Source organism: Rhipicephalus sanguineus, chromosome 1 (assembly GCF_013339695.2).
Source record: "Rhipicephalus sanguineus isolate Rsan-2018 chromosome 1, BIME_Rsan_1.4, whole genome shotgun sequence".
Lineage (NCBI taxonomy): Eukaryota > Metazoa > Arthropoda > Arachnida > Ixodida > Ixodidae > Rhipicephalus > Rhipicephalus sanguineus.
In genome coordinates this window covers 48,910,288-48,927,573 of record NC_051176.1, presented here as the reverse complement: position 1 = coordinate 48,927,573, position 17,286 = coordinate 48,910,288, and the positions used below count along the sequence as shown (strand labels likewise).

The 17,286-nt window shown below is 50.3% G+C and overlaps 1 protein-coding gene across 1 annotated transcript in view; it reads right to left on the bottom strand.

The window, feature by feature from the left end:
* The window catches only part of LOC119391022 (uncharacterized), a 253,828-nt gene that overhangs the window by 167,017 nt on the left and 69,525 nt on the right, over positions 1–17,286 (bottom strand). Inside the window, exons 5-6 of the mRNA XM_049414494.1 lie at positions 3,040–3,201; positions 1,477–1,571 (exon numbers count right to left, since the gene is read on the bottom strand). The gene's annotated coding sequence lies outside the window, so the exon portion shown is untranslated. The remainder of the gene's footprint in view (positions 1–1,476; positions 1,572–3,039; positions 3,202–17,286) is intronic.

Genomic DNA, 17,286 nt, shown 5'->3' with positions numbered 1-17,286 from the left:
GTTGAATATTGCATCATTGAAACTTCTATCACTTGTCGTGCGAGTGTTGTTCTAAACTATGTGTGCTGTTTTTCATTTCTTTGTTAAATATCGTACTAGCCAAACTGACGTATTGCAGGTAGTGCCGGTATGGTTATAAATTATTTCTGTGCTGTTCTCCTTTCTTTGTAATTCCACTCCTGGCCTGAAGTATTGTGAAATAAAAAAAATAAAACAAACATGGGTAGTGGATATCCTAATTCTTGTTGGCATTAAGCCTGGGCCAGAAACGTAATACGTAGGATAGGCAACCATGCGCTAGAGCAAAGGAATGGTTGACAACGAATGGGAAATTCAGCAGAGGGTAGCAGCGAGATAGAAGGAGAAGAAATTCGAAAATGCAACAAGCTCGCACTAGGTATGGTAAATAGGAGATCGTAAGGAGAGGCCTTCGTCCTGCAGTGGAGATAATATGGGCTGACAATGATGGTCGCGGATAGATGTGAACAAAAAACGACGCTTTTTCTCCTCTCTCGTTAAGGATGCCGGAATTTTCAATCCGCGCTTTAGCTCGTCTTCAAGGGCGTTCTCTCATCACTACCAACTGTTAAGCATTATGCATTGGTTTATGAAAACGCCCTTTATGCTTCACTAAACAGAAGAATCCCAATATGTTCGCTGCCTTACAGGTCTGTTTTCTGGCGAAACACTGACAGACTCCACTACATGGTCTCATCCGTTAATGGAGGAAACTCTAGTACAAAGGTAAGGGCAATTCTATGTCCCCATCTTACCGCTTACTTTTGGCGGCCCTCTTTAGAAGGAGCTGTCACTATAATAAGAACGACACCTCGAGTCCCCCTCGTTTGTGGCCCCCTGACCAAGCCTGGGCTGCGCAGGCTGTGTGCCAGCTGAGACCAACGTACCTATAAATATTCCAGGCGATCATTCTCAAACCCAGGAACGCGTATTTTTAATGAACTTCCTGTAAGTATGATGATGATGATATCTGTTGCCATCCCCTTTGGCGGCGCCATGTAGCGAACTAGCTCGTTCACGCCAGAGACCCTTGACGAGAACTCATGTCAGTTTTTCGCCATACACCATGCGCTGACGTGAGGTTAGACATCGTATACGTTAAATGCCGCATTCAGCTACACTTTTTTTTGAGCAATTAGTTGAATTTTGTAACGCTGTCCACACAACAATGAAAGCGGTAGTGCGAAGCAACCGGCACTGTACAAAGTGAGAATTTTCTGCTGAATGAGAAGGGTCATCGGTGGGCGAGGCAGGGGCCCGGGTTAGACATCGTACGTTAAATGCCGCATTCAGCTACACTTTTCTTTCAGCAATCAGTTGAATTTTGTAACGCTGTGCGCGAACTCTTTCTACGCAACAATGAAAGCGGTAGTGCAAAGCAATCGGCACTGTAGAAAGTGAGAGTACGCTGACGACCGACACCAAGTGAACTGGCCAATGGCAGTTTTCTGAACTTACCTATGACTCGCCAAAAGAGCAAACGCAATTGGATGGGGCAAAATGTAGGCTTGGTCCCCGTACCCGTATTCCGGCGCAGTCTTCACCTTGCAGTCCTGCAACACCCGATTCATTCAGGTTGAGTTGCTGCGAGACCCTTGTATCCTTCTATGAACACTTTGCCCAAGTTTCACTTTCAGTTACCCTGCATCCCGTGTTCAGCGTATTTCACAAGGAGTGCTTGGTCGCGAAACCTGCGCGTTCTTTCACGCATGCACTTCTCGCGCTGCAAATAACTTGTGACAGCGCTAGTGACAGATATTTGTAGTAACTATGAAAAGCAGCATATGGTTGAGCACACATCGTTACAAATGAAATCTTACACAATACTGATACCCTGTATCATCAGTCTATGCGCGAAACATCTGAAGCCCCCTAGCATGCTTCTGTATGCTGCACAATATCGATACGCGCGCTTGTTAAAATCTTTCACAGTGATTATGTCTGATTGCATAAAACTTGCGCGTGCTATCGTTCGGCACGATCGCCCACTTTCCGTTATTACAACATTTCCACTGTATTCGACGCTTCTAAACACAATGAATGCGTCACGCTAATAGCCATCTGCATTCCAGATTTATTTACGCGAGCTACAGCGATTACGGTTGAAAGTATACAGTTGACACACGTATGAAATACAAAGCGTTCCACTATAAAGCAATCCTTTATTAATAACCGGGGTTTTCACGTGCCAAAACAATGATATGCTTATGAGGCAAGGCGTAGTCGGTTCCGGAAATTGAGACCATCTGGTGTTCTTTAACGTGCACCTGAATGTACGTACATGAACCTCTAGCAATTCGCCTCCTTCAAAATTCCACCTCCGCGGCTGGGATCAAACCCGCGTATTTCCGGTCAGCAGCAGAGCACCGTACAACCACTGTACCACCGCGACAGCCCGCTGGACGCAAGTTCACCCACCAAATTCTTAAATGTGTTAGCTATGTAACCTGCTATGCTACCATGATGACAGCATTCGGATAGCGAAAGGAGTAACACACTGAATCTGCCTTGAACGAAAGAAGAGAATTTTAAGGGCTCGTTTCTTTTGTTTGATAAAACCTTAATGAGAACCAACAGACAATGAAGCCAAGGAAGGTATAGGGGACGTTAATTGTACTGTTTTAACTGTACTGTAGTAATTATATAAACGTGAATAAAGTGAAGTGGACGAAAAGACAACATCCTGCCGGCAGGGACCGAACGTGCAACCTTCGGATAACGCGCCCGATTCTCTACCAATTGAGCTACGGAGGCGGTCGTCCCCTCGTCCACTTTATCGGGTATTTATGAGCACGCAGACCTGGAAGTGTGTGCGCCACTCGCCGCCATGACGGCGAGTGTGGAACTTGCGTTTCTCAATGTTCGCATTTCCTAGGTGAGGTTCATTTATGCCTGAGCAATGTGCGGCACAATCCTTACAGCAATCAATTCAATTCTAGGTCACTACAAAGGACTTGAAAAGCGAGGTGGGAAAGTTGCGAGGAAGTTCCTAATAGTAGACTGCTGTAAATGAAAACCTACCTGGCCTGGTGGCACCAGGTGTCGAGGGTCGCATACGTGTAGGCGAGGCCTTCACCAAGCCGGTGGTCGGATAGCACCCCCGATGGCAGTAGGAAAATCAGTACCGATAGGTGGCCCACCTGTAGGTAGGCCTGTCACCTCCTCCTGCCACACGCACAGCAACTGCGTTTTTTTGACGCAAACATCAGTGGTCAAGCTTGTCAACACCAAAGCACTGAAATATTTGCCCCTAAGAGAGCAGCGAAACAAGGATCAAAAGGCGTAGTGAATGAACGCCTACATAGGCCTACAATGCACATGCTTTGGTTTTTTTGTTACTAGGAAACATGCCTTGTTTTGAGACTTGACTAAAAAACGCGGTCGCAATAGTTAACAGCAAATATTTTCGTTGAAAACCACATTGGGCATCAAAAAATTGTAACAGTATACATAATGCACCTCTCAGAAAACAGTCCTAAAATTTCTCTCAAGCTTTTCCTCACTAGCGCGGTACTTGTCTGCCAACAGTTGACGACAGCAACAGTCGAGACACAATCGGCTGACATAGCAATGGTACGTCTGTTTTTCCAGTTTCAAGTCATGTACATATCCGCCCAATTAAATCTTCCTATTTGTGGACATTTGTATTCAGCCCGGCTTATGATTTCTGCCTTTGCATGAAACGGGTAAGCAGTGGCATTGTAATCAAACCTTGATGACTACAAAGAGCTTGGAAACCGAGGTTCTGTAAATGAAAACCCACCCGGCCTGTTGAATCACGTGTTGAGGATCGCATACGGGTAGGCGAGGCCTTTACCAAGCTGTTGGTCGGATAGCGCCCCCGATTGCAGTAGGAAAAGCAGTACGGACAGGTGGCCCACCTGCAGGCCCGTCACTTCATGCCAAATGCACAGCAACTGCGTTTTTTTACAGCAAACAGCCGTGGTCAAGCTTGTCAAAAAACACCAATGCACTGGATGGTCAACACTGAAATATATGCCCCTAAGAGAGCAGCGAAACAAGGGACAAAAGGCGTAGTGAATGAGTGCCTACGTAAACGCGTTGCAATAGTTAAAATATATTTTCACTGAAAACCACATTAGGCATCAAAATTTTGTTAACAGTATAATGCACCTCCCAGAAAAGAGTCCTACACTTTCTCTCAAGCTTTTCCTCACTAGCGGGTACTTGGCTGCCAACATTTGACGACCGCAACAGTCGAGACAATCGATTGGCACAGCAATGGTACTACCGCGCTTAGTATGAGCTGCAACATGCGAGCGCGTGGCTGAGCGCTCTGCAAGGTTGTAAGTGGCGCCGATCATGACATATTTTTGAGTTATCGGGAGAGAGTTTGGCTGTCCCTGCGAGTGCGCATCGCCTCCATTTGCTTTCACGACCCGTGACTGCTTCATTGACCGCCATGCCGCGCGCCTCTCACCGACGGGGCCTTCGCCGCCTCGTCACCGACGTGTATCGTGCCCCTGGCTGAATCGTAGTCCCGTCTGTCAACTCCTAGGACCGGCTCCCCATCTTTCCTCTGTTCTTCTATCCGTCGTTCTTGCCGACCATATTTCACTTTCTTTTTCTTTCTACTTCTCTTTTATTCCCACCTTACCCCCACCCCTATAAGGCACTGCGCCGTGCTCCCGTAAGGGCTGCAGAAATTAGGTGTCTTTTTTCCTTACGAACCACTACCACCACCTCCACGCCCTCGTTTTGCCCTGCGGTGATAGCAGCTTCGAAAATAATAACTTCGATGTTGAAAGCAAGCAAGTGGGGGCGATGCGCGCTCGCAGGCACAGCCAAACTCTATCTCGATAACTCGAAAATATGCCATGAACAGCGCCAGTGTACAACCTTGCGAAGCACTCGGCCACGTGCTCGCGTGATGTAGCTCATACTGAGCGCGAGAGTACGCCTGTTTTCCCAGTTTCCTGTCATGCATATATTCGCCCAATTAACTCTTCCCATTTGTGGAATGTTCAGCACAACTTATTCTGCCTTTGCACGAAACGGGCAAGCACTGGCAGTTGACAGTCTGGAATTAGAGAATAGTAAATCTCTCTGGGATTTTCGGTCTGATGCAAGGCACTACTACGTCCAAGAACCATGAGCAAGCATGTGAATGTTCCTTGATAAGGCTTGTCCAATGTAATTTGTTTCCTTAATATCACAATCTCAACCTTTCTAATTTGACATTTTCTATGGGTGGACAAGGTTGTGCCTAAGAAAGAAGTGGGCTCCTCGACGCAGTCTCTTTTAGCCTACCTTATTTTAAGCTAAGTTAAATATGTGTTCGCGCTCGTACGTTGCCGCTGTTGTGGTGTTGCAGGTCATTTCTGTTTTTTGAAGCGACGGTGACTGGGAATGTTTGACGAGGCAAGCTAATCCAGATGGTGTAAAGCGAGGGACTACTGCAAAACACGATTACAGTTTACGTATAAGTATAAGGTTATTTACACGTATATTTGTCGTCACCCTGAAATGCCGGGACATCTTTCTGTAACGGGTAAGCAGTGGCATTGTAATCAAACCTTGATGAATACAAAGAGCTTGAAAACCGAGGTTCTGCAAATGAAAACCCACCTGGCCTGTTGGAATCACGTGTTGAGGATCGCATACGGGTGGGCGAGGCCTTCACCAAGCCGTTGGTCGGAGAGCGCCCCCGATTGCAGTAGGAAAAGCAGTATGGACAGGTGGCCCACCAGCAGGCCCGTCACCTCGTGCCAAACGCAGAGCAACTGCGTTTTTTTACAGCAAACAGCCGTGGTCAAGCTTGTCAAACAACACCAAGGCACTGGATGGTCAGCACTGAAAGATATGCCCCTTAGAGAGCAGCGAAACAAGGGACAAAAGGCGTAGTGAATGAATGCCTACGTAAACGCGTTGCAATAGTTAAAATATATTTTCGCTCAAAACCACATTAGGCATCAAAAAATTGTTAACAGTATAATGCACCTCCCAGGAAACAGTCCTACACTTTCAAGCTTTTCCTCACTAGCGGGTACTTGGCTGCCAACATTTTACGACCGCAACAGTCCAGACAATCGAGTGGCACAGCAATGGTACTACCGCGCTTAGTATGAGCTGCAACATGCGAGCGCGCGGCCGAGCGCTCTGCAAGGTTGTACAATGGCGCAGATCATGGCATATTTTCGAGTTATCGGGAGAGAGTTTGGCTGTCCCTGCGAGTGCGCATCGCCTCCATTTGCTTTCACGCCCCGTGACGGCTTCCTCGACCGCCATGCTGTGGGCCACTCACCGACGGGGCCTTCGCCGCCTCGTCACCGACGTGTATCGTGCCCTTGGCTGAATCGTGGTCCCGTCCGTGAACTCCTGCGACCGGTTCCCCATCTTTCCTCTCTTCTTCTCTCTTCGTCGTTCTTGCCGACCATCTTTCACTTCTTTCTTTTTCTTTCTAGTTTTGTTTTATTCCCACCTTACCCCCACCCCTATAAGGCACTTCGCCGTGCTCCCTTAAAGGCCAACTCCAGCGATTTTTCGAGGTCGATGGATCTCAAGGAAATTCGCTGGGCACGTTCCTTGGCACGTTTCCGTCATTTATGCCAAATTACAGGCGTGAGACACGCGCAAACGCCCTCCTGGCTTCCAACAATTATTGACAACATCGCGTCTGTGACGTCAGTATTGGGAAGGCGGCGGAAGTGACGCAGCCGAGGGCACCGCTAACTTCGGCGCTTGGGCTGCTACAGCGAGCGTCTGCTGTGCACAAGGCGACAGACAGCGTTGGTTTGGCCGGCGCTTCGCTGGTCGTCCCGGCTGTCACAGTTTTCATACTCCGCGCCGGCGTGACCGGCATGCCTTGCACGACTTCCGGTTCGTTTTTAACAACGCCTACGTCATACGTGGATAGTACACTCGGTTGGGTTTCGGTGTTGCGCTTTTTTGCTTATATAAAATTATTCTCCAATTTGCCGAGTATTTCTGCTATCGGGCCCGTAACGGGAGCGTCTCAGGAACATAAAAGCACCATTACTTTGACATGGCCAAAAAATCGCCGGTGTTGGCCTTTAAGGGCTGCAGAAATTAGGTGTCTTCTTCATTTCCTTACGAACCTCTACCACAACCTCCACGCCCTCGTTTTGCCCTGCGGTGAGAGCAACTTCGAAAATAATAACTTCGAGGGTGAAAGCAAGCAAGTGGGGGCGATGCGCGCTCGCAGGGACAGCCAAACTCTATCTCGATAGCTCCAAAATATGCCATGAACAGCGCCACTGTACAACCTTGCGAAGCACTCGGCCACGTGCTCGCGTGATGTAGCTCATACTGAGCGCAATAGTACGTCTGTTTTTCAAGTCTCCTGTCATGCATATATTCGCCCAATGAACTCTTGCCATTTGTGGAATGTTCATCATAGCTTATTCTGCCTTGGCACGAAACGGGCAAGCACTGGCAGTTGACAGTCGGGAATAAGAGAATAGTAAAGCTCTCTGGGATTTTCGGTCTGATGCAAGGCACTACTGCGTCCAAGCACCATGAGCAAGCATGTGAATGTTCCTTGATAAGGCTTGTCCAATGTAATTTGTTTCCTTAATGTCACAATGTCAACCTTTCTAATTTGACATTTTCTATGGTTGCACAAGGTTGTGCCTATGAAAGAAGTGGGCTCCTCGACGCAGTCTCTTTTAGCCTACCTTATTTTAAAGGGGTCATGAATCGCTTTTCCAAGTAATGATCTAATGACCTCAGTATCGGAGTTTACTGCCTGCCGAATCGATTGCCGCAAAAATTTCTCAAATCCGTCAAGAATCAGCGGAGTTACGGGGGTTTGGCGCACGCTCCCAGCGCTTTCTCTCTCTTCTCGTGCCGACGAGCGCACTGGAAGCTAGACAGGGAGGGATGGCACGGGGGAAAGAAGTTACGTCAGCGCGCGTCATGAAACGCGATCGCTCTCCCGCTGTGATTCGCGTGCGCGAGTGCGGTTACCGTGTACTGAGGAGTGCGGCGCCGGCAAGTGGCGGCACCCCGTGGCAAGAACCGCATCTGATCCGAACGCCGCTCTCGATTTACGTCGGCTATCGGCCAATGAGGATGCTGTGTCTCTTGCGAGGCGGCGATGGAGGTCGCGACGTCAATCGGCAGACGCCCCGCCCACCGACGAGAGTGAGAACCGGCCTCTGTTTGAAAAGAGGGCGCCTGAGAAAACAGCAACTTCGCGTTCCGCTTGTAGCCTTTACGCGACGTGCATGACTGCAATATTTCGCTGAGCAGTTCATAGCCGTGTGAGCATTCCGCAAGATGTGTTTTTTCAACAAGCCCAAGGGGTGCTTCATGACCCCTCTAAGCGAAGTTAAATATGTGTTCGCGCTCGTACGTTGCCGCTGTTGTGGTGTTGCAGGTCTTCTTTGTTTTTTGAAGCGACGGTGACTGGGCATGTTTGGCGAGGCAAGCTAATCCAGATGGTGTAAAGCGAGTGACTACTGCAAACACACCATTACACTTTACGTAATAGTATAAGGTTATTTACACGTATAATTGTCTTCACCCCGAAATGCCGGGTCATCTTTCTGTATTAAAAACCCATTTTGTTAACTCCAGTATAAAATGTTCACAACGATTGATCAGTTACCAAGCCTGCGTATTTGATGATCCAGTAAAAGTTAACGATATCATAACCTACAGGCTTTCGCCATGTACATTTCAAAATTCATTCTTCGCGAGTCACAAATTCTGCAACTAAGCAACACTGGCCGTCGCACCTATAGTGTCTTACAATTACCTAACAGGAAAATTGGTACTGGACGCTATTCTATGATGAAAATGCTTCGACATGGTGACTGAATCGGCAACGTTCTCGGTGAGCCTCAACACCTTGAAATGCCTAAACAGGGTACTGACCACCTATCCTTCCGTGAATATTGACGACTTGCACTTGGTGCTTCAATGCACCAGTCAAGGACATATTTCTAATGTGTTTATGCGATATCTGCTTAATACGATTATTTCGACGAGTGAGTGCCAGGCGAAATCCTGTCCTGGATCCACATAAACGCGACTCAGCCTCGGGACCGCGCGCACGCCATTAAATCATGCAGAGCCCATCTACTAAGCCGGCCGCTACGACTCCGTGCACAAGATGTGAATAAGCGCTCTCACCTCAATTATCGTAGTAAACAATGGAAGCACTCCGAACTCGCCTCTTCTTTTTTCCTTTTCTCAAGAGGCCTTTAATTGTCCCGGAGAGGTATCTGAAAAGGCGCTCGGTTGCTCTGATCCTAGTATAGATAGCATGGGTATGGGTGATTTTATGGGTAACTGCGATTAGTGAAGCATGCATAATGGACGCATACCGAACAAGCGGTGTAAAAATAAGAAAAAGGACAATGGCTGAGTATGCGTGAAGGCTTCAGGCGACGAAGAAGAAGAATCAAGCACGAGAAAACACGGCGCAAGCAATAAGTGAAAGGGGGAAGCAATTTTGAGATTCCACCTTAGCCAACAAAGTGCCTTCGCAGTTCCTTCTCCGTATTGCATTTCTATTCATATTGGAAACAATGATATTTAGAAATAGCTTATTGGATTGCAAGAAGATATGGTGGCTGTCACGTGCGCACTCTCACTGACGATTACTTCACATTTTCATTCATCACTTGGAAGTCAAAAGTATCTCCGCAGTGCCCTATAAGAGCGAAAAGCAACGGGTGATACCACATTGTATGCGTAAGCGCATAAACCGCACTCCAGGGGAGCTATTTTAACGCGGCAGCGTTAAAGAGCTCACTTCGCAGAAATTCCGTTGTCGGCGTCGGAGTCGTTGGTCGTGAGCGAAAAATCATCTCGTCCGTGACCAAAAAATTCAGGAAGATGCACATAAAATAAATAGCAAGAATCTTCAGTCCGAGTGGGAATCGAACCCATGCCGTCTGCCAAAGAGCCACGATATTGCTTGAAATAGCTTCGGAAAAAACACTTTATGAATGTCATGTAGTGGAAGGAGTCTCCTTAACGCATGTAATATTGCGTGGCAGAAGCGTAGAATCTCGCCAAGCCTCAAAATATGTGAATCGAGCAACGAGTGGGTGTTTTAAAGGCCCACCCATTACAAAGCGCTCAGACATAATCATCAGGTGCAAAAGCATGAACGAAGTGAGCATCTGCGTAGGTTCGCGTGTTGCCTTACGGATGCGTAGTGGGCCCTTCGCCGATTCGCAAAAGAAAGAATTATGGCGTAGTGGGCACTTAACAACTGCATTTGCAGTAGGCATTCTAGGATAGTTTGAAACGGCCAATGTTAAGGGCACACCCGTCGTTTCCTCACCGCACGGTTCAGGCATGCTCCGAAAACCGAAGCCAGAGAAGGCGATGCGCCGGGTCCCGAATACGCTATCGCGTTCTACTGTTGAAGGCGAAGCTCAAGCGTCCTCCATGTTTTTGTACGCGTTCTGCGATAGAACGGTACGAAACGTAACGAAAGGACGAGATGGAACCGCACGGGACTGGTCGAGGCTCGTCTGACGGTCAGACGTGAGAATAGCAACCGGAAACGGCAGTGCTGTCAATCATTTCTAAAGGAACGGGGACAGAACGGACGGAGGCACCGTTCCGTTCGATAGAACGTATATACTAAAGCGGTCTCCGGACGACTTGGACTGAATGATAACATAAGCGCTAGGGTCGGGGAATCGAATTAGCCTGCTTTGTGTTTGGCTTACTCCGATGCCGCGCCAATAGTTTGCAAAAATTATAACCAGCCCTCCACTACCGACTATGGATGGATGGATGGATGGATGCTATGAGCATCCCCTTTATAACGGGGTAGTCTTTTGTTGAGCGTGGTGGCATGTGCGCCACCACGCTCGACAAAAAAAAATCTTTTTGAGTTGGTCCAATGCCCTGTCAACTTCGATTAAATCGGCGTTACCATAGAAAAAAACATTCACAGCCCAACTCCCTGCCCCTTACGGCAGAGGCCCATCTATGGCCACCAATATTGCCGCAGTCTCTTATTTCTATTGCGAAAGTGTTCAGCTTACCATGGTTATCCCTAAAACTCAAGGTTTTGCGTAGGCTCGTTCCCAAACTTACACCTGAGCGGATATTTCCACATTCAATCAGAACATGCTCCGTCGTTTCCTTAGCTTCCTCACAGCATATACATTTTCTTTCTTTCCTGAATCTCGCTTGATAACTACGCGCTTTAATGCACGTCTGGTGAACTTGTGACACCACCTAACGCCCAATGAAGTGTAACAGAAATTGTTAAAGTCATCGCTCTCTTGAGTTTCGACCTTTGAAAAACAATTCCTGCTAATATTGATGTTCAGCTACAATACTGCATTTCTTCGTGCCTTGAAAACATTTCTGACTTCCCTCAGCTCGCCTATTGGCTGTTTGCACCCTCTCGTCCTCTCGTGACGTTTCGTTCCGTTCTGTCACGTAACGCGTACAAAATGGCTCCTTAGAACCAATGTCGTATATCTGTTATCTTTAAGGCCTCGTTAAAGCTCGCACGTTTCTTTACACGATCTGTATTTATTTGAAATTCGTAACAACGTACAGGTATAATAAGATTATCTCTTATTTCCACACAGCAATGAAAGCGTCAGTACGAAGCAACCGGCACCATACAACGTGAGGGTGTGCTGTCGAACCACACGACACGGTGTGTAGAATGACAGTTTTCTGTACGTACCGAAGTCGTAGCTGTTCACGCCGCTGTCGTCTACTGTCTTAAGTGCATTAGAAATGGCTCGTAAAAGCAAATAAAATAGGATGGAGTATAGGGCTGTGGTCCTGTTCCCAGTACCCGTACTCCAGCGTTCTTTCATGTTGTCAAGCTGTTTATTGGACGGTACTCGGCGACAACTCGCTATGGCGACAGTCAAGGACAAAGCACGGGCTCCGAGAGCGAGCGGCGTTTGTCAGAGGACGACCCACTAGGAGCCGCTGGAGAACGAAACCGTTAAACAGTACCAATTGATTCGCAACATTTCGCCGGGTACGAAAAGGGAGACGTCCGGCGACCTAACAGCTCGTCACTATGAGTGGGTCATAGTAGGCCTTGAGGCGCTCCACGTTGACTATGTCGCGCCCTCGACGGCACATGTCCGAAGCTGGTTCGATGGTTTCGATCAAGTAGTGGACCGGGATGTGTGCTCGACGATCCTGTATGGGCCTTCAAATTTCGGCAGCAGTTTTGAAGAGAGGCCACTTGCAGTGGTAGGGACCGAGAGCCATACGAGCGCTCCAGGGAGGAACGTGGGCTCAGAAGTGGTGGTGCCATCGCGAATGCTCTTTTGCCGCTCTTGTTCACGCGTCGTAAAGATCTTGGCAAGCTCGCGACAATCTTGAGCAAGCCTGGCTGTGTCAGAAATAGGCGCACACTCAGATGGATCCGGCTTGTATGGAAGTATCGTGTCGATGGTGTTCGACGGGTGCCTTCCGTACAGTGAGAAGAAGGGTGATAAACCAGTAGTGCTCTGAGGGGCGGTATTATAGGCGTAGGTGACGAAGGGCAGAATGGTATCCCAATTGGTGTGATCGGCGGCGACGTACATTGACAGCATGTCGCCGAGGGTGCGGTTAAAGCGTTCGGTTAGGCCATTCGTGTGCGGGTGGTAAGCAGTAGTTTTGCGGTGAACTGCATGGCACTCTTTCAGAATGGCTTCCACGACTTCTGATAAGAAGACACGGCCTCGATCGCTGAGAAGCTCTTGGGGTGGACCGTGACGCAGTATGAATCGGTGTAGTAGGAAGGAGGCAACATCGCGCGCTGTAGCCGCTGGGAGGGCGGCGGTTTCGGCGTATCGCGTTAGACGGTCAACAGCGACGATGGCCCAGCGGTTACCAGCGGACGTCAGGGGAAGTGGCCCATATAAATCGATGCCAACGCGCCCAAACGGTCGGTCAGGGCAAGGTAGAGGTTGCAGGCCTGCTGGCGACAGATGCGTTGAAGTTTTGCAGCGCTGATAATCGATGCAGGAGCGAACGAACTTCTCCACGTAGCGGTACATCCCTCGCCAAAAGTAACGTTGGCGAATGCGGTGGTAATTGCGTCGGTGGAGCAGGCCGTCGCGAACGGTGAAATGGTGGGCTTGACGACGCAACAAGCGAGTCGATGGTGTGGCCGATGGATCAGTCAGCAAGTCTGTCAGTGAGGCAATCCATTGATCCTTGCGCTGCTCGGTAGCGATGGTGTGAATATCGATGGAAGAAACGACAAAGTGAGGCGCTGAGTTGTGGGCATTGTCGTCAGGCAAGGGAGAGCGCGACAGGGCGTCGGCGTCAGCATGCTGACGTCCGTTGTGGTACAGCATGCGAATGTCGTAGTCTAGCAGGCGAAGTGCCCAACGGGCAAGACGGCCTGAGGGATCCTTCAATGACAACAACTAGCACAGTGCATGATGGTCGGTGACGACATCAAATGGGTGACCATACAAATAAGGTCGGAACTTTGTAAGGGCTCAAATGATTGCCAGGCATTCTTTCTCCGTGACGGTGTAGTTGGTCTCGGCTTTAGTAAGCGTACGACTTGCATATGCGACGACATATTCCGGGAACCCAGGTTTTCGCTGCGCAAGGACAGCACCGAGGCCAACACCGCTGGCGTCCGTGTGTACCTCTGTAGGGGCCGTAGGGTCGTAGTGGCGTGAAATGGGAGGAGACGTCAACAAACGACGGAGCTTTGCGAAAGCTTCGTCGCACTCTGACGACCACGAATTGAGGGGCCCGTTACTTCCAAGGAGCTTTGTCAGCGGTGATATAATAGTCGCGAAGTTACGGATGAAGCGCCGAAAGTAGGAGCATAGTCCTACGAAACTGCGCAGTTCTTTGACGGACGTAGGTTTGGGGAACTCTGCCACGGCCCGAAGCTTGGCTGTATCTGGGAGGATGCCGTCCTTGGAGACCACGTATCCTAGTATCGTCAGCTGCCGTGCTTAAAAATCGGCACTTCTTGAGATTCAGTTGTAGCCCGGCGTCGCTCAAGCGCGTCAAAACCTGCCGCAGGCGTTGAAGGTGTGTTGAGAAGTCCGGGGCGAAAACGACGACGTCGTCGAGGTAGCATAGGCACGTGTGCCATTTCAAGTTGCGCAGAACGGTATCCTTCATGCGCTCAAAGGTCGCGGGCGCATTGCACAGCCCTAACGGTATGACGATGAATTCGTACAAGCCGTCGGGTGTGACAAACGCTGTCTTCGGTCGAGCGTCATCAGCCATGGGGTCTTGCCAGTACCCTGAGCGCAAATCGAGCGATGAAAAGAACTCTGCTCCTTGCATGCTGTCAATGGCATCGTCTATTCGAGGTAGGGGATAATGTCCTTACGGGTGATCTTACTAAGTCGTCGGTAGTCCACACAGAACCGCACAGAGCCGTCCTTCGTCGCAACGAGAACGACAGGAGACGCCCACGGGCTGTTTGAGGGTCGAATAACATCGCGGCGAAGCATGTCTTCGACTTGCTCGGCAATTACACGACGCTCTGTTGGCGACACGCGATATGGACGTTGCCGCAGTGGTGGTTGGGCGCCAGTGTCCATGCGATGCGTGACAGCAGACGTGCGGCCGAGAGAAGTTTGCGCTTACATCGAACGAAGAACGAAATTTTTCGAACAGTCATAGAAGCTGGGAACGCTCGGCCGACGTAAGGTGTTCAGCAATCGAGGAACCAAATAAATCAGCGGGTGACGAATCATATGTGGAAACAGCACTGAGCGAATGGGAGCTGGCGCAGTGCGTGTCACCCGGTGCGTCCATAACTTGTGCATCTTCGAGGGTTTCAGCTCTGCCGAGACATTCCCCTCGCACCAACCTAACAATGTACGGGGATGGGTTCGTAACAAAAATATCGGTGTCGCCCTGAATGACTTGCACGGTCGCAAATGGCACCAACAAGCCTTTTCTAGTGAAGACGCGGTCAGATGGAGAGAGGAGTGCAACCGCGTCAGCGACACCGGTGCGGCATACTGACACATCCGTTGACGAGTTTGCAGGAAGTGTGGTGTCGTCTTTGACGAGTACCTTGGTGGCACCGGTGGACTGTCCGCCGGCGTCAAATCTGAGAATGGTGAGAGCTCTATTTCGGCTGGTGCGCAACGAATTACGACGGCGTTACGGGCGAGAAAATCCCATCCCAGGATGACGTCGTGAGAGCATCAGGAAATTATGATGAATTCGACGGCGTACAGAGCGTTCTGAATCATGATCCGGGCTGTGCACACCGCTGTCGGGTGAATACGGTGAGCGCTGGCTGTACGGAGGGAGAGCCCGGAAAGTGGCGTCATCACTTTTCGTAGTAGTCGGCTAAATTTAGCGTCCATAACGGAAACGGCAGTTCCAGTGTCTACAAGGACCGATGTGCGCACACCATCTACAAACACGTCTACTACGTTTGATGGGCTTTGCTGAGGGCTTTGGCTGTTCGATAGCGTAGCAGCCCTTGCCTCTTGGACTGCGACGACTAGTTTTCCTGGTCTCGTGCGACCGCACGAGGCTGCATCGGTGACAGTGAGCTGCGTCGTGGGGACGGCGAACGACGGGTATATGGACCTGGGCGTGACGTCGGTGGCATAGGCGGCAGTGGGTCATAATATGGGCGGCTGGACTGGTTGGTGACGGCTCAACCCACTCGAGGCGGCTACACACGGTTGCAATAGCGGGCGACGTGACCGGCGCAACCGCACGCAAAGCAGATCGGGCGGTTGTCGGAAGTGCGCCATCGGTTTGCCGGGCCAGGTCCCATCCACGTGGCAGGACGCGAGGGACGGGGCGGCTGCTGATATGACGACTGCATGGTGGGCTGGAGTCGGGGCGTATGGATGATGTCGGCGTATGCAGCCGGCACACTCGCTTCGAAGGCCTGAGGCCTGGTGACGGCTCCAGCGTATGTTAGCGGGGGCACCTCAGGGAGCGCTGGGGGCTTCCTGGCTGCAACTTGTGCGTAACTGAGCGGCGCAGACGCCGGAGGGGGCTGGTGGTATTCCGGCATAACCTCCGCGATTTCCTGCTCAATAGCCCGGCGTAGGGGAGGCAGCAGTGTGGTCGACGACTGTACAACATCCTGCGGGTGAGAGAAGGCCAGTAAGGAGAACTGGCGGGCAATTTCCTCCCGCACGAATGACTTGATTTCGGCGAGTAAGACGGAGTGGTCTGACACGGCCTACAAGCCAGCGAGATCGGCGTCGCGTGATGGAGGTCGACGCGTCATCAGCCGCTGCCGGCGTAGCTCCTCGTAGCTTTGGCACAGCGTGATGACCTCTGACACAGTGCGAGGGTTTTTGGCGAGTAGCATGGTGAAGGCATTGTCGTCGATGCCTTTCATGACGTTCCGGATCTTGTCGGCTTCAGACATGGTTGCGTTGGCTTTCTTGCACAAGTCGAGCACGTCTTCAATGTAGCTCGTGAAAGACTCGCCGGACTGCTGGGCTCGTTCACGTAAACGCTGTTCGGCTTGCAGCTTGCGAACGGCAGGGCAGCCAAACACGTCGATGATGGCGGTCTCTAAAGCGGACGACGTAGCGAAATCGGACGCGTGGTTGTTGTACCATAGACTTGCCACACCCGCGAGGTAGAAAACGAGGTTGCTCAGTTTGCCTGGCTCGTCCCATTTATTGGGGATGCTACACGCTCGTACATCGCGAGCCAGTCCTCGATGTCGGTGCCATCCGCGCCGGTGAAGATAGGAGGGTCGCGGATGCGGGGGACACTCGGACATGGCGTCGGTGCAAGAGGAGGCGTTTGCTGGGCGGCGTCTTGAGTCATGGTAGCAGGCACGGTACTGGATCGAAGCTCCAAGGGTATCGAATGCGGACCGTAGTTGTTTAGAGGGCACAGCACTCTCCACCAAATTGGCAAGACGTTTATTAACGGGCACTCAGCGACGGCGCAGGGCAGCGACAGTCGAAGCGGGGCCGACTCTCTGCACGAGGGGCGTGCTCTCGGAGAAGAGAACGACCCACTGGAAGGCGCTCGATAGGACGACCCATTACTGAGTAGGAACGCTTCGCTACAGTTGTTACATATTTAAAAGTAAGGAGAGGAGAGTTTTCTTCTGAATCAGATGGGTCATCGGTGGGCGAGGCAGGGGCCCGGGGAATGAGTGCGCGGGCGGGAGCGTCCGATGCGTCTTTTAAACTTCTTGCGGATGATTGTGTTGTGTTTAAAAACAACCTGCTCTGAAGACCATATCTATTACAGCAAACTCTACGCAACATTCAATGCTGGTGCGCAGCATGGGACATGGAATTAAACGCTGATCAAAAGAGTGCTCATAAATATAACTCGGAAAACTAATCCTAGTGTGTTTAC